This window comes from Puma concolor, chromosome B1 (genome assembly GCF_028749965.1).
Source record: "Puma concolor isolate L17-30 chromosome B1, mPumCon1.1.hap2, whole genome shotgun sequence".
In the NCBI taxonomy this organism is placed as follows: domain Eukaryota; kingdom Metazoa; phylum Chordata; class Mammalia; order Carnivora; family Felidae; genus Puma; species Puma concolor.
Window position 1 is genome coordinate 85,203,481 of NC_141670.1, and position 26,397 is coordinate 85,229,877.

The 26,397-nt window shown below is 36.9% G+C and overlaps 1 protein-coding gene and 1 pseudogene across 9 annotated transcripts in view; one reads left to right on the forward strand and one right to left on the reverse strand.

Annotated features, from left to right (window-relative positions):
* Positions 1 to 26,397, forward strand: part of INPP4B (inositol polyphosphate-4-phosphatase type II B) — a 778,175-nt gene that overhangs the window by 744,877 nt on the left and 6,901 nt on the right. The gene's annotated exons all lie outside the window — the stretch shown is intronic.
* On the reverse strand, positions 18,821 to 18,963 carry LOC147581734 (U2 spliceosomal RNA; annotated as a pseudogene).

The following is a 26,397-nucleotide window of genomic DNA, read 5'->3' on the forward strand; positions in this document are numbered from 1 at the left end:
TTATCTCAAGCTAAATTGGAATTAGTACATTTTACCAATATATTGCTAAACTCTGCTAATTTCCTTCTGGAGTTTGGTTAGTAGTAGAAGCAAAATTTTGATTTAACTAATTTTATCACAATAAAAAAAAAAACTAAAAGAATCTTGAAAGAATCGGAGCCCATGTGTTTGACGGGTAGGAGAGAAGAAGCAGCTTTCTAATTTGTATGGGGGTTGACGAAGTAAAGGTATGCATCAGCTTTCATTTCTAACTCTCATGGCTGGGACCCCTTGACCACTGTGGATGGTGAGGGCCTTCCAGGCAGGCAGGGTTCTCTCCCCCTTGTAGAGGGAAGCCTTCTGCTTCTGCAGATCATCTAAACTGAATATTTTCCCCAGCAGCTAAAAGAGAAAGTTGTTACAAGGAAGATAGTCTGCACTCCCCATAGATGTTTATTTCTCCTCCATGAAAAAGGCTAGGTAATCTGATATTCTTGCCCTGGCTCTGCAAGTAAAGAAATAGTAAATTACTGTTGAAACAGTACTCTTTATTCACATATAAAGAAATATTTTGCAGCATTATCATCCTTTGGCCTTTCATCTCCGTTGATGACAAGATACCTAAAGGCAAAATATGCATTTCAACCTAAGATAAAAATTTTATTGAAGAGTCTGAACATGTGTGGTTAGTGTTGATTTTTTCATTTCTGTCATAAAAGAAGTCTATAAATATGTTTTTTTCTGTTAAATCAGTGTTGGAAGGGAAGCTAGATATCTTCTGGCCCAACACCTCACAAGGTCTTATGTTAATGAATATATGCCTAATAAAGTAATTATTTTTTAATATAGATATTGCTCTTAAGTTAAAGCTAGCCCTTCAGGTAGTTGAGTTTTGTGGAAGGCTTTTCAATGGAAGATTCTATATCTTGAATCTGCTGTTGTGGGGACAAGAGCAGACGTGCTGGAGGACATTCCCTTCTCGGGTCTGAACTGAGAGAAGATATGCTTCTCTAAGCAACATGAGAATTTATACAGAATTATTGGAGCAAGGTTAGATCTCTAGGTTTGAGGAGATAGTGTAAAACCATTTCAGAGAATAGTCTAAAGCCACATTTTTTTCACAAAATGAATTTTGCAGCCTTGCAAGACTTATGATCCAAATAAAATAACTGAAATGGAAAAGTGAATTGCAATGAACTTTTTTTTTTTTTTAATTTTTTTTTTCAACGTTTATTTATTTTTGGGACAGAGAGAGACAGAGCATGAACGGGGGAGGGGCAGAGAGAGAGGGAGACACAGAATCGGAAACAGGCTCCAGGCTCTGAGCCATCAGCCCAGAGCCCGACGCGGGGCTCGAACTCACGGACCGCGAGATCGTGACCTGGCTGAAGTCGGACGCTTAACCGACTGCGCCACCCAGGCGCCCCTTGCAATGAACTTTTTTAATACTACCCTTTGACTTACTGTGAAAGCCAAAGTCCTAATTAGTATGCATATATATATATATATATATATATATATATACACACACACACACACACACACACATATATATATGCAAAGTAAATTATATATAAATTATATTTATGTTCATTTTGCTTAGACCTAATTTGGTCTTGTTTTTAAACTGCACTGTATTCAGATGACCCAATCGTTATGACTTGTGAGAGATGTGTTTTTCATACACTACTGTTTCAGCCATTGAATTTAATATTAAGCAACACATTTAATGTAAAGTAAAACAACGATAATAACAACAACAGTGTGTATCTCATTAAAATGAGATAAATTGAGAAAAGAAGAATACCTGGAAATTGGCACATCAACTGCTCCCAAATATACCAGGCAGATTCCTTTGATCGTTATTTTCATGGGTTGATGAAGGGCCGCAAGCTTTAGGTACAGAATAAAATGTTACTTTTCAAGCTTTCACATTATTCTCCTAGAAGTCAGTTTTCAAACTCCTTCCATCTCTGTGCACTCGTAACTTTTCATATTAGTGGTATTTTAGGACTGTAATATTTGAAAAAGACCTTAGAGATTACCTAGTGACCCTGCCAAGCAAGGCAGGAATTCCTTGTACAATATCCCTGACAGATTGTCAGCTAACCTTTATGTGCACACGTCCAGTAGCAGAGAGTCTGTTACTTGGTGTATCAACCCATTCTGTGGTTGGACAGTTCTACGTTTCATAAAACTTATCTTCATGTTAAGCTGACATCTGTCACCCTGTAACTTCACCCTGTTAATCCGCTCATCTGTTTGGATCAACATAGAGTAAGTCAGTATCTCTTTCCTTATGTCAGCCTGCAAGTATTTGAAAATGGTTGCCATGTTCTGCTTAATCATTTAAATCCCTTTATGATATAAAAGTAGATACAACTGCTTCTGCCTTCCCTGAAAGATATTGCCTCTCAAAGGCATTGTTTTTGATGCTCTTTATAAATAATCACAAGCAAAATTGCACTTTATGTTCTAAATGTAACATGAAGAACACAAAGTAAAAGAAGAAAATGTCCCTCCCTTTTTCTCCATCCTTCTCTCCATCCCTCTCTTCCTTCCTTCTTTCTCTCCTTCCTTCCTTCCTTTCCTTCTTTCCTTTCTTCCTTCTTTTTCTTTCCATTATAAATTGCTTACTATATACCAAGAACTTTTCTAATCACTTTGCAAATATTTCCTCCCTTAAACATTATTTTAAACCCTAAAGATTAATCCTGTAATGAGGAAACAGCAACAGAGAGATTAAATGACTTGCTCAAATCTTCACAACCAGGAAATGGTAGAACCAGTCCATCTTATTTCAAGTCCACGCTTCTAAGAGCCTAGACTCGCTAGCTAGCTAGCTAGAGCTATCTATCTTCAATCTCTTTGTTCCTGAATACATAAATTGCATAACCCTTATAAAACAACTTTGTTTCACTGTGTAGTAAGTGAAAACATGTAGTCCTTTGTCTTATACACTGCTGTCTAGGAAGGTTTCTCCCAATTCTATTGAGATAATTGTTATTTTGTAATGAAATATAAATGTATTCATTTTTGTCCTTATCAGCATTGCCCAGAGAAAGTATGATGGCCACATTATATCTTTTCTGGGCTTTAAGAAATGAGGTTGAATTTTATAATAGAACATACTCTTAGCCTATGATACCAAATTAATAGGTTATTTAAGGGCCCTGCAACCAAACATTTATATAGCTAAGTAAAAAAATGAATATCTTAAAAATGTATTCCATGGGGCATTTTCTTCGGGCCTGCTGAAATGAAAAATCATGGAAGGTGCAAAACCAAAAATGAGTCACGCGTACGTAGCATGTAGCAACTCTAGAGCCAATCTGTGGTTGATTGTTACACTAAACCAGACCATAAAGCCTTGACCAAGATTGAAAATTGGCGAGAGAGACCATTTGGACTTGGTTCAAGTTCACTTTGTCTCCCCACTGAACAAGCAGTGCACTGTTGTCAAAGAGAAAGGATGTCAGTGAGCAGTTGTGCTTACCCAGCACCTGCTTTTTCCTCATGAGGGTCTGAAGCACAGGGGCGGGAAGTTGAAGGAAGAGATTCCACCCCTGAGCTAACTCTATTTTATGTCTTTGTTGGGGTGCAGTCATCTCTCCCTCAGAAGTCCCATAGAGGGCATGTTTATAGAATGATGATGATCTACTTCAACATGGGCCTGCATAGGCTGACCTTGGTTGACCATAGTGCTATTAATTATTTCTTCTTATTTGATTTATTTTTTTCCTATTAATTATTTCTTTAAAAAGTATTTCATTCACCATAAAGAGGAGATGGCTCTGAATATTCTCTTACATCAAGGAAGGAAGCATGTTTGAGTGATTATTATTTACCAAGAATCATGCTTCATATTGAAGATACATATATGAATATGATATATTTCTGATCCTGAAGAAGCTCAAAACCTATTAGGAGAAAATCACATACAAATAAATAATAACAGGTTAAGTTTTCTATGATATTATGTATAAACTGCTTTTGGAAACCAAGGTAAGGGAGTAGTTAATTGTCAGAGGGTATTGGAGGGATTGTGGGGCACTGTTAGGACTGCTAAGAGAAGGTGACCTTAAGTTGGTATTATTATGGGGCAGGTAAAAAAGAAAAAAACACATTCCACCCACAAGAGACTATTAAACTATTAGGTACTCTAAAAATTTCAGCATGTTTTGCTAGAGGCTTAAGATTGGGATATAATGGCAATAAATATTAAAAGTGGATCACTTTATCAAGTTATGCTCTCTGAGAAAACCATGACGTTAAGAAAAACTAGAGAAGTGACTTTTATAAGTATCCAGATTTAGGAGTCCTTATCCCTCCACAAACACATTGGTTTCCTAGGTGATTCTAACCTGTCTGCATTTTTCTCCTTTGTAACTGGTTTCATCAGACTGAGGCAGGCAAGACTGTGTATTTGAGCTCACAATCTGTGACGCAATCAAAAACCTAATCTCTCCCATTGGTGTCAATTTTAGTTGACCTCCTCCTAAGACTCATAAACACCATTACTACTTAACCCGAATGAACCTCTACCCTTTATTCCTAGAATGAGAGACAGCTGTGTTAGAACCAGATATCTTACAACAGATATCATAAGTTGGTTTTGTCCAAGAGCCTTCCCCACTGGTTTTAACATGGGATTAAAGTGTTTCAGTGATATTAAAATACACTTCTGCAAAATAGAATTTTATTTTAGGGTTTTGTTTTATTTTTTTTAATCTCAAACCTTTCTTGTCTTGAGTATTTCATCATAATTGTTAAGCAAGAATAGTATATGAATTCTACAGTGCTTTCAACATAATATTGAACTGGAGAATATCTAGCCTTTTGTTCCATTATATGCTGTTGGAACAAAGAACAGATTGTATCTAAAATAGCTTCCTTAGAGATGCTCAAAAGGGAAAAAAGAGGAAAAGGCACAATCTGAGAAATAATAGCCCAGTGATATAGTGATGTTCATTTTAAAATCATTTGTGAAAATGAGGGATTGTTTTTATTTGAGTGAGGCCAAAACTCAGAATTAGTCCTAATTTTCAAGTCTTTTTGATAGTATAAACTGATTAGAAAATCAAATTGGTATACAAATAACTATTACTCTAAATCTCTCTGTTGTGCTAATGAGCTTCTGGTATTTACTAAGGCTAAGGCACAATCAATTTTAATCAAAGGCATTTATCTATTGAGTAACTAGCATGGTCATGGCCCAAGTGCAGGATCCTTGTCAGAAAGAGTGACACTTGGCTCTCTTGAGGGACCTTGACTCAAGTGGTATTTTTATATACTATTCTTTAGTATAAGGCACATTAGGTACGTAAAATATGTTCCTTGTCCTAAAATAACTCCAGTCTGGTACAAGAGACAGGACATACACAAATAAATAAAATGCAGGCTGCATGTGGTGAATGCCATCTGGTTAGATCCAGAAAGCACTCTAAGTGTTCACAGGAGGCCGAGATCCTCTGACGCTCACTTTGCCTGTAGCACTGGAGTTGAGTCTTAAGGAATAATGGACTGAAAAAAAATTTTTTTTTAATTCTTACTAAATCTTAAGCACTATGGATTCTAGAAATGTTCAATAAGAAGCAAAAAGAGCACTGCACAAAGAGGAGATGGATTTGCAGAAAGTTTTAGGGAAGAAGAAAGCAAATTTTGGTATAATATATGCATTGGTAATGGAATGTTGTCAGTTCCGGATTTTATACATCCATTTCTCTTGCCTGTGGCTATGTAAGAATTTCCATAATCTATATACCCAGGCAAATTTATTTCTGGTTTTGCTCAGGAGTCTTCACTAATATTCATGTCAGTACAGACTGACCTCTTAATTTCAAGTCCAACGCTGGGATTGCACCCATCAAGTTGTCTTTAACTTCTGCATTGGCTACTGAGACTTTAACCATTTTTGAATCTTAAGTGGAAATAGATAAATCCAGCCAGTGAAAGAAACTTTGCTTCTGTTCTCACCTTCAATCACTAACCAACATTGGAGAAGAAGAATAATAAAGATTGTGTAAGTGGCACCCAATGAAGAATTTGGCCATAAATTAATTTTCTGTAACTTTAGAATGAGGTAAACAGATTAAAAAAAAAAATAGTGCAGCTAGAAAGAACTTACAATTGGTTTTTAACATCCTCATATTAAAATGGAACATTTTTATCATCATAAAGTTCCTGTGAAATGTGCTATGTTTCCTAATTGTTGGTTTGTTATGTGATGATGTATTTATAGGTTTCCATCTGTAATTAGTTATTTCCATGGTGCCTGTCAGTCTGGAATATGGGTACCCTGACATCACAGAACATAATAAACTTTAAGAGAAGAATTTGTCTCCTTACTGTTTTTCACTTCTCCATCATTTGGGTGGTTGACAAGTGAGAGGTGAGAAAATTTTGTGATCATAGCCCTCAGGGTTCCTGAGTAAGTAGGACAGGACAAAAGGGGTATTTCAATTGCAAAATACAGCTCAAAGTTGACTTGTTTCTTTAATTTCCTTTTGTCACTAGTATTGCTCAGACTTCCAGAGAAGATTACATAACTTCCACCTTCATCAGTGTATCCTGTTACAACCACAGGCATAATATATTAACATTACCAAACTTCTGCAGATTTAGATTGGCCAATTTAGAACTTGATGCTCTTCACTTCCTTATGAAATGTTTGTATGTCTTTAGGCTTAGTGACTTCCAGTCATTTTTGGCACTTTGTTACTAACCAAAACATCCAATAGTAGCCTCTTCCTGGGACCTGAAGCTTTAGGTTGTCCTGGGAATCAGAAGTCCTTGACACTGACTTTCTTCATCTTTCTATGACTTACTTCTTTAGTGAGATTAAATTTTTATAGGTAGCATCATCTGCTTCCGTTTATGTAGTCTCTATGCCATAAAACCATTTCATCTCATTTCCTAATCAAAGGTTTCTTTGTAAGTTTGGCATTTTGGAAGAGAGAGATACAATTTAACATTTTATCTTCTCTGGGGCGCCTGGGTGGCTCAGTTGGGTAAGCCGTCGATTTTGGCTCAGGTCGTTATCTCGCAGTCTGTGAGTTCAAGCCCCGCATCAGGCTCTGTGCTGGCAGCTCAGAACCTAGAGCCTGCTTCTGATTCTGTGTCTCCCTCTCTCTCTGCCCCTCCCCTGCTCTCTCTCTCTCTCTCTCTCTCTCTCAAAAATAATAAGCATTAAAAAAATTAACATTTTATCTTCTGTAGGCTGATTTTTTTTAGGTCAAATTTACTTACAGTAGCAGTGTTTATAGTTTAAGTGTCTCTAATTTAAGAAGAAGCATTTCCAATTCATAAACTATTCATATACTAATTGCTTTTGTTGTTGTTTTTGTTGAAGGATTCATATTACTTTCCATAGAACAAAACTTTGAGTATAAAAGAAACATTTGTAGAAAATTAAATAAGACTTACACAACATTGAACAAATACTATTTCTAAAACTTATGATTTAACATGACTGCTTTATGATTACTAATCCTGATGACCCAGAATATAATGTGTATAATATGGTCCTTTTGGTTAACTTGAATACCAATGTAATTCCCTTTTTGTACTCTTGTAAAGAATTTAATGGGCATTATCTCATCTAGCCTTAAAGCATTTATAAGAATCAGAGAAAGGTGGCACCTGAGTGGCTCAGTTGGTTAAGCATGCAACTCTTGGTTTTGACTTAGGTCATGATTTCACAGATTTGTGGGTTCAATCCCTGCATCAGGCTCTGAGGTCAGGGCAGAGCCTGCTGGATTCTCTCTGTCCCTCTCTCTCTGCTCCTCCCCCACTCGTGATGTGTCTGTCTCTCTCAAACTAAACTTTAAAAAAATCAGAGAAAGAAAAAAAATAAATTTCCTGCTTGACAAAGACCTGCCATACTTTATGAATTTGGAGTTGACAGTGTATTTCCCACGGCCTCTTCTGTATATAAAGTCCCAAGTCCATCTCTACCTCAGAGTCACGTGTTTCACTATAAATGACAAGAAGAGTTTGAATCCTTTCCTAGGTGCTTCTTGGGAATCAATGACTTTGTCAATATCCACAGTTGTCTACTTAACCATCAAATCAACTTTAATGCACTCTGGTGTTGAAAATGAATGTGTAATAGTTAACCCCATGATTCCTGTGACTTTGAATTATAAATGCACAGAGTAGGCCCATAAAAAACATTTATTGAATTAATGAAGCAAAATAAAAAATCTAGAAGGTTCAAACTAGTGAATGGACTCATACACACATACTTGGTTACTCTTATGTCATAAGATGCTTAGTAAGCAATCTTTAGCTGATGATTATAGTTAAAATTAGCTGACTTTGAAGTGTCCATTCAAGTTCAGTAGAACAGATTGTTCTGAATAAGGCAATAAAGGTTTAGAGACTTTTATCTATTCCCTTTTTAGAGACCTTTATCTATTCCCTGTTTCAGACAGTACATAATAAAGATTGTGTCCCTTATGTATATTATTATCTCTATCTCCTAAATACTTCATGCCCAACGATGTCATTATCTGGTTGTGGATATACTTAAGCATGATTTAGGAACCCTTTGTGATTATCCAGCCTCCTGTAATCACAGCACTTGTTTTAGTAATGGATCAGAAAATCTTAAAATAAATGTTGCAAATCCTTAATCCAGGCAAGCACTCACAATTAAGTCAGTTCTCAACAAAAGAAAAAAAAAATATGACTCTCTGGACTGTCTGTGAAAGTATCTAATTTTTACATTACCGTGTGTGTGCATGTTGTGAACTATCCCAAACTCTGTGTTTTCCACCCCAGAGACAATCAGTCTCTTGATCATCGTGAACCATCTTCCCTAAGGAACACAATAGGGATAACAAAACCCATTTCAGCCTCAATTTAAGTTTAATTCCCAGATGGAACTTGAAATGAGGCTGTAATGAACTTGATCTTGCAGCAGTGATTATCTCATACATGCATATAAAAGTATTCAGATACAGTAGTGGTGTTTCCAGATACTATTCTGAAGGCATTTGGTTCTATAGAAACAGATGAAGAAACAGAGTGCTATGGTTTAGCATATTATTACATTGAATAATGTGCATGGGGAAGTCAGCCAGGCTTTGTTGTATTTTATTTGTATATAGCAGAAGATAACAGCATATAGCATGATCAGAAGATGTTTGTTTTTTGTTTTTTTTTTTAACATTTATTTATTTTTTTTGGGACAGAGAGAGACAGAGCATGAACGGGGGAGGGGCAGAGAGAGAGGGAGACACAGAAGGCTCCAGGCTCTGAGCCATCAGCCCAGAGCCCGACGCAGGGCTCGAACTCACGGACCACGAGATCGTGACCTGGGTGAAGTCGGACTCTTAACCGACTGCGCCACCCAGGCGCCCCCAGAAGATGTTTTCAATGACCTCTAGAACAGCATTTCCATCAGAAGTTTCTAAATTAATGCATAAAAATGTTAGCAAGGTTATCTGAAGGAAATATTTGAAGGCAGAGATGAATGATATATGGTAATCTATCACTAAATACATTTAGTGATAGGTTGATTAGAATTCTAAAATATTTCTAAGAAAAAGTACAGATGTCTCCAGTGTCCAAATAACTCCCTAAAACCATTTAGGCTTTTATGAAGACCCATTTATTCATATGGCTATCCTAGGCATCATTTAATATTCTATTACTAAAGTACCAAATTACATTCTATGGACATGAATGAATGATTGTGCTTACTTCTACAATTTATAGGCCAGAATTCAAGTAGGAATAAGTTAAGCCTCATGGGAATGAGAGAATGGTTGTTAAAGCCTATGTCAGAGATAAAAATTGACATAGGAAAGACCTGGATTTGATTCTTGTTGCAACATTCTTGCTCTCTGGTAGAGAGATTGGCAGTTAGTAACTCACTGTCCTCCCACAATTTTCTAGGTCTGGGTTATCTCTTCCATGATTCCTGGGAGAGAAATTGAGGGATTCAGGTAAATTCTGAGTTAAATCCTCAAGCCTATCTAAAGCGTTTTTTGAGAAGCTGAGCCATGACTAGAGGTACAATTTTAACTTTTACTTAGGTGAGTATGTGGTGGTCTGCCATTAGGACAAAGAATACAAGACAAGATTTCCGATTTTCTGAACAAAATACCAGCACTGATACCAATATCACTAGAAATAGGCGGATTTCCTTTGTATTAGTATCACAGACAGTCATCATCCACACAGTGTCTGCCTTAGATTAAGCGTTACCAGTTCTCATCAGATTCCCTCTCCCTACTGCCTTCTGGAAGCTCACCCTCTGAGTAGCTGCCACAATTCATGTTTCAAAACAGACGTTGAGTCAGTCCCATATCATCTTAGGATCTTTTCAGTGGACTGTCATGACCATTCCTCTCCTGGCCTTTTCTCCTTCCACAGCTCTTTTCCTCCCAACCAGCCCCCGAGGTCCTTGAAGACACTACCCTTTGCACACACCATTTGTCTCTGCTGTGTTTCTACGTCCTCGTGCCTCCTCCGCCTATTAAACTGCCACATATTTGTAACATCTACCTTGGATGATTCCTCTTACGTGAGGCTTCATTGTTCCTTTCTCTATGCTTAGTGTTACTGTATTGACATTCCTCCTCAGATCTAAGTATCAATATTGATTCAGATATCCTTTCTCCCTCTTTGAGCCCTGAAGGCTGAAACAATATGTACTCATCTCTTTAGCATCTAATGCAATGCCTGATCTATGGTGAATGATGAGGAGTTAGAAATGCAGAGTTCGAATTCTATAGGAATTGATGGCAATGTTGAGGTGGCATAGACTTTAGACTTAGAGAGTATCTAGGCCAATTCCCTCAAATAACATTTGAGTTAAGTTTCGTTTAGTTAAGTTACAGTACACACTGTCAGTTTGTCAGAGCACCAAGCCCAGAACCTGTTTCCCCCAACACTTCCTCTACTGCTCTTTTCCTTGTACCATATGGCTCCCATTTGCCAGAGCCCTCCTTTTTTAATGCTCTTCCTTGAAAGGAGCCTTTCTTCCCAACAACTGGGTTGAAATCTCTGCAGTAGAGTTCCCATGTTTGTTTAGAAACTCTCAAATGATTATATAGAATTTATAGAAATTCTGGAGAAAATAGGTTATTTGTACATGTCTTGTCTCCTGGAAATGCTTATATCTATAGCTGTTCCCCAAAGTGGAAAACACAATGCTTATTTAGCACGATAAAATTAATAAGTCATATTTTTTAAAAAATTGTATCTAAAGAATAACAAAAAATTGTTTTGAGGGTTTTTTTTATAAAGTACTTGAAAAAACTTTAAATGTGATGGGAGTCTAATATAATAGTCTATTCTTGATCAAGAAAGATTTGAACATTGATTCCAAGGAAGTCAGAACAGCATATTATTTCAGTATAGTGTGTCATTTTGTACTTTATTTAAACCAAAACCATCCAAACTAAAAAAAAAAAAAAAAAAAAAAAAAAAGGGAGAGAGACAGAGACAATGGGAGCACTGGTATTACCTTTACTTAAAGTATCCACATTGCTTTCTTTTAGTGATAGGGTCTAAATGTACATTTTTTAAAACTTTTTTTAAAAGTTTATTTATTTTTGAGACACAGAGAGAGCATGCATGTGAGTGGGGAGGGGCAGAGAGAGGGGGAGACAGAGAATCCCAAGTAGACTCCAGGTGCTGTCAGCACAGAGATCATGCAGGGTTCAATCTCATGATCCTGAGATCATGACCTGAGTTGATGTTGAGAGTTGGATGCTTAACAAACTGAGCTATCCAGGTGCCCCTACATGTACCTGCTTTAAGACAGCCCAATACCAAGTAAAAAGAAAACTGGGACATTTATTCAACTAAAAATCAAAATAAAATGGCATCTAGTCTAAATATATATACAAGAATAATACATTTTTGTCAAAATTATTTAGATGATTGAATTGATTTTCTACCTACCTTTGTAAGCTATCATGACTTTAGTACATGGATATTAATTTGAGTAAATGGTTTCATTTTCTTTTTGTTTTTTGATTTAAATCCAAGTTAGTTAACATGTAGCATAATAATGATTTCAGGAGTGGAATTTAATGATTCATCACATATAAAACCCAGTGCTCATTCCAACAGGTGCCCTCTTTAATGGCCATCACCCATTTACCCATTTAGCCCATCCCATACTCGCCACCCCTCCAGCAATCCTTGGTTTCTTCTCTGTATTTAAGTTTCCTATGGTTTTCCTCCCTCTATGTTTTTATCTGATTCTTCCTTCCCTTTTTCTATGTTTATCTGTTGTGTTTCTTACATTACACATGAGTGAAATCATATAATAGTTGTCTTTCTCTGACTTATTTTGCTTAGCATAATACCCTCTAGTTCCATCCATGTTGTTGCAAAATGCAAGATTTCATAATTTTTGATCACTGAATAATATTCCATTGTGTGTGTCTATGTATATACATACATACATACATACATCATATATATATATACACACACACACACACACACACACACACACATCTTCTTTATCCATTCATCGGTCAATGGAAGTTTGGGTTCTTTCCATACTTTGACTATTGTCGATAGTGCTACTCTAAAATTGGGGTGCATGTGCCCCTTTAAATCAGCATTTTTGTGTCCTTTAGATAAATACTGAGTAGTACAATTGCTTGGTCATAGGGTAGTTCTTTTTTTAATTTTTTGAGGAGATTCCATACTGTTTTCCAGAGTGGCTGCACCAGTTTGCATTTCCACCAGCAGTGCAAAAGGGTTCCCCTTTCTCCGCATCCTTGCCAACATTTGTTATATCCTGAGTTGTAATTTGAGTGTAAATGGTTTAGTTTTCTTTAAAAAAAAAAAAACGAACCTTTTTTTTTTTTTTTTTTTAAGAGAGAGTGCATGCGCACATGTGCACAAGCAGGGGAGGGGCAGAGAGAGAAGGAGACACAGAATCCGAAGTAGGCTCCAGGCTCCAAGCTATCAGCACAGAGCTTGATGAGGGGCTCAAACCCACAAACCATGAGATCATGACACGAGCTGAAGTCAAGTCAGATGCTTAACCCACTGAGCCATCCAGGCACCCCAGTGGTTTAGTTTTCTAATTAGCCTGTGGCTTTAAACTTATTTTTCTGAACTCTTGTAAGCCAACATTTCCCAGTTCATGTTCCTCCTAAAACTAGTTACCTTTATGAAGTTAAATAAGTGTTCCAAGAAAAAAGAAATTTTTCTAGTCTGTATGTCCTCAATATCACAATACATATTATGGGACATAATGTTAAAGTATTATCAGGAGTAAAGAGTGAATAAAACAGAAGTGTATATTTCAGTGAATAATTATGAAGTGAATACCTGAGAAACAGCTGCCTCCGACCAAGAACTAGCATGTTTTCAGCTCCCAAAAGCCCCCTACCTTTTTATATATTAAAGTCTTGTGAAAATTCTATCATAAAGAAAATTAACTTTTGTTAGCACTGCATATTCATCGATACTTATGGAACACAATATGGGAAAGTCTGTCTTAGGAGATGAGGCAATTTAAGCATAGCAAATTTGGGCCAGTAGATAAAGGCATTACATACAAAAAAGAATATTTAATGAAATTATTCAATGCATTCTTCACTGTAGAATTTTTTGGGGAATTAATGTTATTTTATAAATATGTGCCAATTTATGGAACAGTAGAGGGAAGACAAAGAAACCTGTGTATTTGTTTTAATTGATACCTATATGCAATTGCTTTAGTTTATATTTATTAACATAGAAGAACATGGATTGTGCCTAAGTAATCAGGTAGCAATTTCTGAGAAATAAATTTTAAATACGTAATTCCTAGGGAATAAATAAGCTAGTTTAATAATAAAAGAGTAACATCAATTCCCCTTTGAAATATTATGCATTTTAATAATTTAATTTGCATCAAACCTCTCTGGTTATCATTATCTCAATTATAAGGGATTGAATATTTATAATTACCCAAGGTACAAATATTTGAACAAAAATCTCTGTATATATTAATGATTTTTGATTGAAAATATTATAACAAAACATCATCAGAATTAAGTGATTCTTTCAGATAGACTAAGATGAATTATAAGTTTGAGTCACAGTTCTTTTGTGTTATATATGTTAAATTAGGTGTGGATTAGAAGCATAAGAGAAATAAGCATTATAAAATGTGCAATAATAAAAGCAAGAAAGCAATATTCTACAAGTAAAACATCTTTTGGTTAAAAAGTATCAAACTGTTTAATAGCCCATCCAATTTGGATTTGTAAAATTTAGAAAAATATTTAGAGAAAGTAATTATTAGTATATATAAGTCATAAGAACAAAATACTATTAGAAGTAATGGTTAAATACTCTTTGAAATCACTACTGTGGACTATAACTTATAAAGATTAATCTGTGTTACACTGTGGGTTTTTCGTAGCCATTAATAGAGATCTTGTAGATTATTTCATTGTCATTTATTCAATATATTTCAATATGTATGACACTGATAATTATAGCTACCATTTATTGAGTACTTAACATATGTGAGACATTCTAAATATACTATTGGCATGCGTGTTTAAGTGTGTGTGTTTAACTTTCATGTTAACCTATCTATAATAATACTATTATCATCCCCATTTGAAAGATGACAAAATGGAAGTTTAACTAAATGATATAGATTGTCCAAATGACACAGGTAGCAAGAAGCAAAGCCAGATTCAAGCTAGGATTGTATGACTTTAGTGCATAAACACCATGCTATATGTAGATATAGAATTACCATATACTATGTACAATGGTATTGGCTGAGAATTTTTTTAAACTGATAATTTATACAATTATAGAAATGTATAGGCTAATAGTCTATATTTTAGTTTTTAATCAACCATTTACTTTTTATTAATCATTCTCCAATGGGAAGTATTTTAAGGGAATGAGAGTAACAGCTAATCCCTGTTTTACTAGAATGGAATCCATTGAGATGCAATCCTCTGAAACAAAAGGATAAGTGTCCTGATAGATCTTGGTTTCATATTTCTATATAGGAATCTTAGGTCATTCATTACTAGATTAACTTTGAAATCTTATACATAAAGTCAGTTGTTCGTGATCCCCTAAACAATTTCCTGGAAGCTAGTTTTCAATGAATTACTGCCTTTTATTTAGAAAAATAATTAAAAGAACAAAAGTAAGTATTTTAGCCACGTGATTTAGGACCTCAACACCACCATCTGACTAAAAGTAAAAAAAAAAAAAAAAAATCAGCTCTTTAAATCAATGGCACTTCACATGGATATGACCCATAGACCCTTTGTTAATTGATTGGTTTGGAGTAATTAGATATGGCATCTGGATTGCCTTCCATATTTCTTGATACTTTGTATTTTAATGAATCTTAAAAATTATCATTTATATTTTTGGCCATAAAATTAACTCCTGTCTATTGATATAGTCACCTTTCTGGAAAGAAATATATGCAATGTCTACCACAAAACCACAAAACTCACATTTTAGCCAAGTACAGCTATTGTCCTAAGTCTTGAGTATCAATCATAGTTTATATGGTTGGGTTTTATTGATTTTTTCTTCATTTTATGTTTTTCCTTCAGAATTTGTCATACACAATACACACTTCTTGATGTGCTCTCAACTGTTGGTATTACTTTTTAATCCCATATTTTCCTCCTGTCCCTTTGCAGTTTGACTTCCAATCCACCAGTCCACTTAAACTGGTGGCACATCACAGATGACCATGTCCTTATCAAAGCCAGTTATGTAAATAGCAATTGTGTTAGACACTGTGTCTCAAACCTGAGTCATACATTGACCTCCTTAAGAAGAAAGAATTACTGCATACCTTCTTCTTTGACATAGACTATTTTCAGTATAATTTTACTTAGATATGCCCAAACATAAAACCAGGTACAAACACCGTATGCCTTTAGCTCTGATACAACTGTAGAGCCAAAACAAATGTACAAATGACATAAAACAAAACCAACAGAATTTGAGTTAGCATGATTTGTTTATTATGATGTGATAGGATTTTGCTGAAGTTAAATTACATATGGCAACAGTTTTCGGGTTGCCTATGCTTTCTGTGCCATATGATATACTTCTGCCATGACTGTTTTTCTTAAACTACTATAAAAACTCTTTGGTAGCGTGTACCATTATTTCAGCTTACTGCCACTTAGCTCCAAAGCTTCATGAGTGCATTAAGGCAATTTCTGTTGTTCTCTCACTGTCCGCAATGATAGCATCTAATAGTTGGGGCCAACGTAGTCATAAACAATTACTCAAGTGTTAAGTACTCTTCCGTTGACTGGAACCTGTCATGTCTTTCCCTCAATGTGTCTTTTGGCTTCTGCAAGGTCTCTCTGCCACGCTGATCCTCTCTAACTTGCCTTACAACTTAATTATTTCCATGTCCTCTTCACTGGCTTTTCTGCTTCCAATCCTTAAACTTCAGTCTACCCTGCAGAGTATTTTTAAACTAATCTTTCTAAAACCCAAGCACACCATGTAGTATATCATCATTTTATTTCATCTCCTTGTCACACCATGCCCTGTTTCTCCCACTCATCTTTATACCCTTCTCTCAATTAAATACCTGCCCTTACACACTTGTTCAGCAAACATGTAACAGCACACAAACATATCAAACACCACATATCCTTGCTTCTGTCTTTTTTTTCTTTTTCTTTCTTTTTAATACTTAATACTTTAATACTTTTTAATACTTTAATACCCTTTAACCCTCCTTCTCTCCATCTAAGTCCTGCTGGGGCTATAGGCATAAACCAGAGTTATCCTGGGCATGCTGGGATGTGTGGTTACCATAAGCCTAAAATCACACTGAAAACTCTTTAGATTCAAAACCTTTATTTCATTTATGGCAAATACTACATTTTTTTTCTATGATTGTTCTGAATATGTTGAGCTATCCTAGGTAGACCATAGGGCCATGTATGCAGGTACTATAATCCTACATAGTTTCTTACAGAATGCAAAATGCAGAAAAGAAGGTATAGCACATGTTAAGAGCATAGACTTAAGAGTCAGAGGAATGGAATTCAAATTCTATCTCTACCTCTTATTGCTGGTGTAACCTTGATTATTTCTTAGTTTTTCCTTTTGTAACATGGATCTTTGTATCCACCTCTCAGTAATAGTATGACGGTTGAAGGAGATCGTTAGGGTGAGGCAATGGGCCTTTTTGAATTAATCTGTATTCAATAAATGGTAACTTTTATTACTAATGTTCTGTGGCCTTAGCTGATGACTTTATGAGTGTTATATGAAGCCATCCATGAATTTTCTTTTTTTCCGGGAATTCTCCATGGCTTGTAAGTTGGAGCAATAGCAGCTATAGTAGCAGACTGAGAAAGGCTAACTCCACACCAGAATTGTCTAGAAAAAAAAAATCAAAATGCCATAGGGATTGCCGGGGAGCAGAGAGATCAGGATGAGTCATATGCATGGTATCCAGCTCCACTTCCTCTCAACCCTGAGAACATTTCCTTACAGGAATGTGCTGGAAACCACGTCCTCACAATGTATAAAATCTGAGTGAGAGAGTAGCTCCTTCCTCTCTGTTAGGGATGGAGCTAGAGAGGAGGTTCTGTTTCACTGTGTGAGAGCTGAAGAATATCATTAATCTAATTGTTCTGCACACAATCCCAGCTCTACACCCCATGGACTACTAATGAGATCCTTGTTCTCCTCTGGAGGCCACCGCTTTCTCATTGAAAAATGAAGGGGTTGGACTGGGTGATCTCTAAGGTCCCTCCAGGCTCCAACAATCTGAGTTGAGGAAAAGATTTAAGCAAATTAGAGGGACCCTAAACAACACAAAAGTAGAAAAAAAAATACCCTTTTTCTGAGCTCTGTGTCTTTGCGTCTTACTCAATTGAACAGAAGAGTCGATACAGAATGTGGTTTCTGACTGAAGAGCAACAAAGCACAAACCGAATGGATAGGAAAACAAACAACAACAACAACAACAACAACAAAAACTGTGGTGTCCTAAGAATTCTCTTGGTTCTACTACAATAAAACTACTGACATTTTTTATTTTAATCAGAAAAGTTAACTGTAAGCAATTGCCACAGTGGGCTCTGAGTGATACCTTGTACTCTCCCTGATAACCCTCTGTTTGGCAAGCAACACGGCCATTTCAAGACTTATTGTGGAAAATTGATGCAAATTTCAGAAATGATGAGTCTCTTAGACTCAGATTATCTGCATCAGTGTAGTTACAAAAGGGACAGAGAAGGGAAAAAAATATGTCCAAGATAAAATACTTTCTCCTGGGTCTTATAATTTATAATTGCTACCTCTGTCTGTAATTCATATAAGGCAATTTCCCCAAGATATTGATTCACTCCACCCCCTATCTTTCAGATATGGTCTCTCACTCATTTGTATTTCTTTTGCTTTACTCCCGACCTTTATAACTTTTCATCTGGATCACTGCAGTAGTCTCTTAATTGTTTGTTCTCTTTCTTCCAGTCCCTTACCTTCAGTCTACTTCCTGAAGTTCAGCACCAACCATGTCAGTCTCTGCTGCTTAGAGAGTGGAGCAACATTTTTTTAGCCTGAAGTTTAGGGGCCTCTGTTGTTTCAGGATCAATAGAGTTTTCCCACCACATTGCCCCTCCTCTTTTTTAATCCTCTTAGACTATAGTCAGTGTACACAATTGAAGGCACAAAGTCAGTACTCGAAGAGTATTAGATAGATAGATAGATAGATAGATCTCTTAGAGTTTTTTTTCTTTGATCTCTTAGAGTTTTTAACCTACAATTCCCCGAACTTACTTCATCACAGATATCTCAGAAAATGTCATTTTCCTGTTGCATTCTATATCCTTAGAGAGGCTGAGGGGTGCAGATCAAAAAGGGAAATTAAGATCCATAGTCAAGCAATGAGAACTCATTCGGGGATGATATCATTTTAAAACAAGGAAAAGAAGAAATACTCAGCATTAAACACACTTGATCTTAGCCAAAAGGCCGAGAAGCGATACTCAGCATTAAACAGAAAAACAACAGGAAGTAAGCCTCTGGTCAGTAGAAAACAGCTGAATATCTTTTAAGATGATTTATTAACCCTGAATAGATACTGAAGTTCTGGGACACCAGTTATAAGGCTTTTCCAATGACCATAATCAGGAGTCATATGTTGGACACAAAATCTAGATAATTAAAGGTCATTACCAGTATTAGAAATTAAAAAGGAAGGAGAATAATGTATTCTAGTATAGTCATTTTGATAGTCATCTGTATGGATAAAATGCTTCAGGTTGCTAGTCCTTATGTTTATACATCACTGGGAGGCTTCCCCCCACATAAACTTACAAAGAAAGAATCAGTTCAGGAGAAATATATGCTGTTTGGAAATTTGTTTGTGAATGTAAAATGTAAACTCTTGAGACCAAATGACATTGAGCTTCGAAAGTATATGCAAAGATGCCACTCCAAACACACCATGGGTAGCATAGATGTTCTAATTTATTGTGACATTGATGGTTAGGTGATTCAAAATTTAATCTTGGCTTTATTTGCTTGCTAAACCACTGAGAATGTATTGCAAGAAATTCTGATTGTGTCACAAAATGTAAAGAGGTGAAGCTTCTAATTTGGTCACTTCCCCACATTCTCCTCCTCTGGCACCCAGACATCTTTATCTTCAGTTCCACATTCAGAGAAATCAGAGAATGCTTTGACAAGCCCAACTTAGTAAGGACTTTTTTTTTTAAGGACTTTCTGATAAACAATGAAAGATCCCTATTTTTTGCCTGGTCTGTAACCCATAAACATCTTTTTTTTTTTTTTTTTCTGAAAAAGGTAGCCAACTATCCCATATTCTTGAATCTTCCTCTATCTCCTTTGTCCTTTGCACCTCCAAGCATACTCACCTCACAAATGCTGAAGCAGTTTCATCTCTGAGTCTCTTTCAGACTCTGTGCTGACTTTCTTCTTCCTTTCTACTCATGTCAAGGCTCTACATGTAGTGGTTGAAATAGAATAGACTGCTGCCTCCCATTCTTCACTACTCATTCATTTGTTGTTTGTAAACTGACTTCTGCTCTTAAAACTCTACTAAAAGTCAAAGACTACAAGTCACATGATTGAATTCAGTGACCTTTATTTATTTTGCAACCTCCTTGCTCCGGCTGCAGTATTCGACTCATTGATTACACCTTTTTTCTTTGAATCTGTGGCTGTTTTCTATATCACTTTTGACTCTCGGCCTCCTTTCTCACAGGCCCTACAAATGCAGGCATTCCCCAGAGTTCTGCCCTCAGTCCTCATCTCTACTCATCACATACTGTCCACATGGGTGACTTTTTCTAATTAGCCTTTTTTTTTTTTTTTTTTTTTTTTAGGAAACTTCCAAACCTAGGGCATAGAACTACATAGTCTAAATACTATCTAGACCTGTCTTTCATTGTACATATTTAACTAAAGACCTGCATCAAATATAGCATACTTGAATAGAATGCATTTTCCCCTAAAACCTAAACATACTGTTTTTACTCTTCCTCTTCTTGATCTTCCCCTATCTACTCTATTTTTCAAATTATTTCTGTTTTAGAATCTGGAACTTCCTTACCTTTACCCACTCCCAAGTCCCAGCTGTCATTTCTCCCCTTGACTATTATGATAGCCTCCTAATTGGTCTCCATGCTCTCGTGTATCCCATCCCTTTTGCATTCCTGGCTCAAACCATCCTTCTACTGCCACCCTGGGTGGTGCTACAACACACAGCTAATCACACCACTGTGCTTCTCATGAGCCCACCCACCACCCAGAGAATAAGGTCTAAGTTTTTGCTGGCAACCACAAACATCTGTAAAACAGCCCCATCTTCTTTAAAAAAAAAAAAAAAAAAACAATGTAGCTGAATTTCTTATTGCAAAATACGTGTTTATTTTTAGCAAATATCTAAAATAAGTAAGCAAAAAAGAAAAAATTCATTTTGGGACACCTAGGTGAATCAGTCGGTTAAGCTTCAGACCTCAGCTCAGGTCATGATCTCACAGTTTGTGAGTTTGAGCCTCGTGTCAGGTTCTGTGCTGACAGCTCAGAGCCTGGAGCCTGCTTCAGATTCTGTGTCTCCCCCTCTCTCTGCCCCTCCCATGCTCATAGTCTGTCAATAATAAATTAAAAAAAGGTTAAAATTTAAAAAAAAAGAAATTCATTTTCTTTGAAAGTTAATTGTCTTGCCTTTATTGTTTCCTTGCTGCCCCATTATTATGACCAAAGCAGACTGTGGGTCATTCCCAAGTGTACTGAACATTCTCCTGTCTCCATGCCTTTTCATGTTATTTATATTCACCCAACCTCACCTAATTTCTGGCCATTGAAATTCTATTCAGCCTTCACTGTCCAACACAGAAGTCTATTTCTCTAAGAAGTCTTCTCTGACTTTTGAATCTCTGTAGCATGGGTTAGTGATAATATATGTAAATTATTTTTGGTTATGCCTGGAATTTGTTCTTCCTTGTTGTATTTCATATTTTATATTCTGCCTTTTTCAAAGTTATGTAAATATTATTGTTTTTAGCCATGTACTTGTATCCAAAAGCTAAACTCTAAGATTCTCAAATGTATCTTACTCTCTTTCCTAGGATTTTCATAAGCCTTCAGTTCCAGGAGTTGATAACATAAATTGTAGCATCATACTATTACACTGTTTGCAAGGGATGGTGAAAAAAAGGGAAAATTGGAAAATAAAAGTGGGAAAAGACTGACAGGTGGTAAAAGAGACAAAACCTGTCCTAGAGGAGATGATGAAGTCTCTGTGATAGTTCCAGGGGCAAAAACTAAATGGATTCTTTTGGAGGTTCCTGTTCAAAGAGTTGGGCTTAAGGGAATGTTCGGGAATACACAACACTCACAATATGGTGGTGTCTGATGTGGAGCTAGTTCATACTCAACTCTGTCCATTTCAGATGGAACACCATCTCTGAGAAAGATTGACAGGATTCATTCAGTGGAAATGGCATTGGTGGGAAGAGATTGAAACCTGGGAAGCCCAACAGGGTCTGGAGCAAAAAAATGTAGTTGCACTTCTTCCTTGAGATTCAGGAGCTTCATTCTCAGGGCTGAGCGGTTGAAAGTATTTCCAACTCCCTGCAGATGGAAGGCATCACTTTTGTTTTGACAAGCTTGGCTCCCTTTGGGGGGCAGCTGGATTTTCATTCTGTAACGGTTCTCACGGTGCATTTGCTCTGCCATGTGCCTAAATGGATACATCAGATGTTGTGAAACTGAACAGAGGGGCCAGAGTGGTGAAGGCAGGAAAACTGCCTCTGTTAGTACAAGGGCAAGGTCACGGTGAACTCATAGGCTGCAGCAGTGGAGATGGTGCAAAGTGGTCTGACTGGATAATGGAGCAGCGTGGGATGCTTTACAGAATGTGGAAGAATCTGGAAGATCTGAGGTGCTGAACGAATGTCTGAGAGTGGGTGTGTGTCCTTTTCTGTGCTGGAAAAGAAGAGAGGAGATGATTTGGAATGGTAGCAGAAGTAGATCCAAGATTTGACCTTGAAACTATCAGAGGCAAAACTTTTCTTCTGCCCTCTTAGAGTCTCTGGCTGGGCCTGAGAATTCAATTGACATAAGACAAATAGCAAGAAGGGGCACCTGGGTGGCTCAGTTGGTTAAGTGTCTGACTCTTGGTTACGGCTCAGGTCATGATCTCACAGTTTTGTGAGTTCAAGCCCCACGTTGGGCTCCATGCTGGCAGCACAGAGCCTGCTTGGGATTCTCTGTCCCCTCTCTCTCTGCCCTTCTCCCACTCACACTGTCTCTGTCTCAAAATAAATAAACTGAAGAAAAAATTAAAAAAACAAACAGGTGAAAAGCACACTTGTACAGGGAAATCCTCACCAAAAAAATAAATAAATAAAATAAAAATAAATAAAAATGAACACCCAAAGAAGTGTCAAAACCTAAATTCTTTTATACTAGGCTGAACAGGAGCACCTGGGTTTATATAAATTAACATTATATATATATATATATATACACACACACACACACACACACACACACACACACACACACACATACACACACTAGGCTGAACGAAGAGAGGCAAAATATATGGGAGTCGGAGGAGTTAAAGGAAGGAGAAGTGATCTCATCTAGGTCTATAGCATAGAATTCCTTATAAGGAGAACTGAGCATTGAATCCCCATCTCTGGCATTAAGAACATTTGCTTCTCTGGCACCTGGATGGCTCAGTTGGTTAAGCATCCAACTTTGGCTCAGGTCATGATCCCACGATTCGTGGGTTCGAGTGCTGATAGTGCTGGGCTCTGTGCTGATAGCTCAGAGCCTGGAGCCTGCTGCGGATTCTTTGTCTTCCCCTCTCTGCCCCTCCCCCACTCATGCTCTGTAGCTCTCTCTCCCAAGAGTAAATAAACATTAAAAAAAAAAAAATTGGGGCGCCTGGGTGGCGCAGTCGGTTAAGCATCCGACTTCAGCCAGGTCACGATCTCACGGTCCGTGAGTTCGAGCCCCGCGTCAGGCTCTGGGCTGATGGCTCAGAGCCTGGAGCCTGTTTCCGATTCTGTGTCTCCCTCTCTCTCTGCCCCTCCCCCATTCATGCTCTGTCTCTCTCTGTCCTAAAAATAAATAAACGTTGAAAAAAAAAATTAAAAAAAAAAAAAAAGGAGAAGGGCTGGAACCAAGTAGCTGCATATCTGGTCCAGATACTCATTGTGCACACAAGAACTAAGATTTAGCAAGGAAGTAGGGGGGAAGACAAATTTTATTTATTTACCTATTTTTATTATTGAGAATGTGTAAATTCCTTTAACATAATCTCACAATAATTTTATTGGATAGATGTTAACTTTCTCCCATTTAAAGGAATAAACTAGAAACTTAACCAAATAGGTAATAGAGAGCTGAACTGACTTTCTTTCCTGTTATACATGTTCTAATATTTATTCACTGTTACCGATACCTGCTACATTTTCCAGGCTACTTTCAGAATAACATAGGCTATAATCTATTGGTATATATGGACTTTTATTTTTATTTGAGAGCTTAAGAGTAGTCCATGGAGTCAAGCTCCCAGCTCCACCAGGGGAGCTAACTGGCAGTGAATTTTCCTCATTATTCTCTGGTGCTTATCAAGAATGGAATCAAAAGTCTGTTTCGGCATGTTAATTTTCTGTTAACTTGGGGATAAAAATTATCTCAAACTCCAGGAGAGTAGCAAACTAGAGCAGTAAGACAATGCTTCTTTATATTTTTAAGTACTATAGCAACAAACACACTTAGAGAATGTTTTTAGTGACTGGTTTCCTTTCTTCTGACTATTCCTTTGAAGCAATTAAAACTAAGTCATCTTGTTGGCATTCCTGTACAAAGAAAAGCTAGTTACGTTGCATGGAACACAGAAACTGAATTACGAATGTATAACTACACCTATGTACTCATTTCTTGTAGAATTTCCTTATTTATCTGCCCACTAAGGTGTGTAAGATGTGATGTGTTTTTGTTTTGTTTTGTTTCTTTCAAAGAAATTTCTTTAAACAAGCTTCATTCTCTGTTTTGGCTCCTATCTGGCCAGGCTGATGGAAAGTCAATCCTATTATTTTGAGCTTTCTTCTTGCTACAGGACTTACCTTGCACTGAAACTTCTGAAAGGCTGTATCAGTCATTAGCCACTGATGTGCCTATTTTATTCATCGTGGTGCCTTTATGCCCCTTTATTTCATTGCACCAAGCCAAGCTCAAGAAAAGGGAATCTTTGGCAAAGCTGACCAGTGACTGAGGGCCAGCTTGCCTCCCGCCTCTCTCCACCTCCAGTGGTCCTCCCTTCCAGGGGCACCAATGCAGAACAATGCACAAGGTTTCACCCACCCCACCCCCCACCTCTATCCTCTCCCCAACTCCACACCAACTTTTGTCGGTTTGTCCTCCTTCCATTTAGCGCTCTCTGTCTTTCTGTGTGTCTCACTCCACTTCTCTCCCCTTCCCTTTCTCTCTCTCCCACTCTTTTCTCTCTCAACCCTCAAAGGTCCTTTTTGCTTCTCACTGGATACCTCACATTTTCTCAGTCATGAGATTAACAAAGGGCAGATCTACTTAGGTCAGGCAGCTCTTGCTTTCAGCACTGCTAAAATCCCTGGGACACATGCTTTGTACTGCAGCCTAAAATATAAGGGAGCAAAACACAAATTAGTGACTCAAAAATTTTGTATTACTGTCTTACCTGCATTTAACAATCACTTGCATATTAGCCTTCTTTTATCCAAATAAAATTAACCTCAGGCACTTCCTCATAAGCTTTTTTTCTTCAGTCCTTTCATCATTTATGATATTTCTTTCTGGACCTCATCCAAATACTGTTCTTTATAAAGTTCTAAGATGAAAACTGAAATCAGTTCTCTGATAATCATCTGATGGAAGCAATTATACTTGAAACTCATTATGTCTCTCTCTCTCTTTCTCCTTCCTTTTTTCTTTAAACTTTTTTAATGTAAAACACAGACTTGATATCAAGCCACTTTCCTATCTTTTCTTGAGTTGTTTTTCTGGGCACATGTACTTTTCTTTCTCATCAAAGCAATGTTTAGATACTATCTGAAAGTATTACTATTTGGATCCTTGCTTCTTCTGACAAGAAGATATTCCTATTTTCTGGGTACTTTATAAAACTAAAAAAGTGAAATGGGAAAAAGAATGTAACAAGTGATACCAGGGAGAAATTGAATCAAAACAGATAAATAAGTCAGATTCCTTTTTTTAATTCTGAAAATAGGTAAGAATGAGCAGGAACATCTTTAGAGACCAAACACAATGTCAAAGAACGCTTTGCATTCTTTGATTTTTGCTCCCTACTTCAACTATTTCTTATTGAACTGTCACCTATTCTATTAGTAGAAAAAAATATGCATCTCTAGAGTACTGTAGTTATGTTTGAATAGAATCAAAGAATCACAGGAAGGTAGAGATGAAAGCAATTGTAGAAGTCATTTAATCTAATGTAACAACTAGCAAGAAATCACACCTGCCAGTTTCTGAGAGGTAACAAGAAACCTTGCACTTAAAGGATCCCAGTCATAAAGTGAAAGGAATATGGTTTTGCCATTAGACAGGCAGTGATAAAAATTCCCTCTCTGCCACTTGAACAAGTCTTGTAACCCTTTTGAGCCCATGGAGATCATAATACTGACCAATTTAACTGTTTGTAAGAGATGAACAAGATAACACCTATAAAGCAGCATTTACATGATAGGACATGATATATGGGAGATCTTTTCCTTTTCCTTAAACACTCCCTGTGGTCTCCAAGGTGGCCCTGACTTTAACCTGGAGAAATCTTGACTCTGAAACCAACCACTTAACCATACATTTCCCTCTTCTCTAAGTTAGTGGGGCTTTACTCATTCTCTCAATCTCTGTCTTCTGTGATATGCAGGTTCCCAAGCT